This window comes from Gracilinanus agilis, chromosome 1 (assembly GCF_016433145.1).
Source record: "Gracilinanus agilis isolate LMUSP501 chromosome 1, AgileGrace, whole genome shotgun sequence".
In the NCBI taxonomy this organism is placed as follows: Eukaryota; Metazoa; Chordata; class Mammalia; order Didelphimorphia; family Didelphidae; genus Gracilinanus; species Gracilinanus agilis.
The window spans coordinates 11,924,354-11,925,503 of record NC_058130.1 but is presented as its reverse complement, the minus strand read 5'-3'; positions in this window follow the sequence as shown (position 1 = coordinate 11,925,503).

Here is a 1,150-nt window from a genome sequence, read left to right as displayed (position 1 = left end):
CTGCGCCCATCTAGCTGGGGGGAAACTGGGAGGCCTGGCCACTGAGGGCAGGATGGAGGGAGGGAAGCAGGCCTGCCTGCCTGCCTGCCTGCCTGCCTGCCTGCCTGCCTGCCCGCCTGCCTGCCTAGTGTCCCAGGAGAGCAGTGTTGGCCTAGGGGTCAGGGTGGGGGTGGGCCAGAGAAGGCTGGGGGCTGGGCAGTTTTCTTGGGTCTCCTCAGTCCTAGCCTCACCTCTATCCTCCCCCTCACCCCCCACCCCCCCAGCACTGGCCTCCAGGCTCCATGGGAAGCTGAGCTCTTGCTGCTGCCCAGAGTCCAGGGAGGCTCTGGTGCAGGAGGCCTGATCAGGGTCAGGCTCTGTGATCCATAGATTCGTACTCAAGGCTGTTTGGGGGGGAGGATCTCTACCTTCTTTTTGGCCCCTCTCCCTTGATCTCCCGGAGGGAACCTCTGAGCCCTCTCTGTGTGAGTTACCCCCTCCTCTGGCCGAACCTCCCCCCAGCTATGTGGGCAGCCCAGAGGGGACCCCTATGCGGCTGCTCATCCTCCCAGAAAAGGCAGTGCCATGGCAGGCCAAGGGAAGGAAGCTGCCCATCCCCTGGCTCGGGCTTCACCGGGGAGGGAGAGATTACCAGCATCAGGGTGCCTGGACTTCTAGTGTTCAGAAGGCTCTGATGGGGCAGGGAAGAGGCAAGGTCAGACCCGGGGCATGGCCGTGTACTTGTAACAGTTTGGAAACCACTGTTGTCTCTGTGTCTGCGTGACACTGGCCGCCAGCCCTTCCTGAACGCCGTCGTCCCCTGGGCCTGATCCCAAGCTGGCCCGGCCACAGGGGATGGGGTGACTCGTCCTCTTCCTTTCCCTCCTCCCTTTCATCCATTCTCAAGAAAGTCCTAACCGAAACCTGCCCTGCCCGTGGCCATCTGGAAGTGGCTCTCCGACAAGGCAGCCCAGAAACTGATTATGGAGCATACGTTGTCAATTCGGAGTTAAATTTACCAGCTGGGTATCTCTCTTTCACTGGTCGCCTCCCCGCACCCCGCCCCCGCCCCGTACCCCTTTGCCCTTCCCTCCAGTGCTGTCCCCCACCCCCAGGTCCTCACCACCTCCCCGCCCTCCCAGGCTACCCTCCCCCCAGTTAACGCACTGTG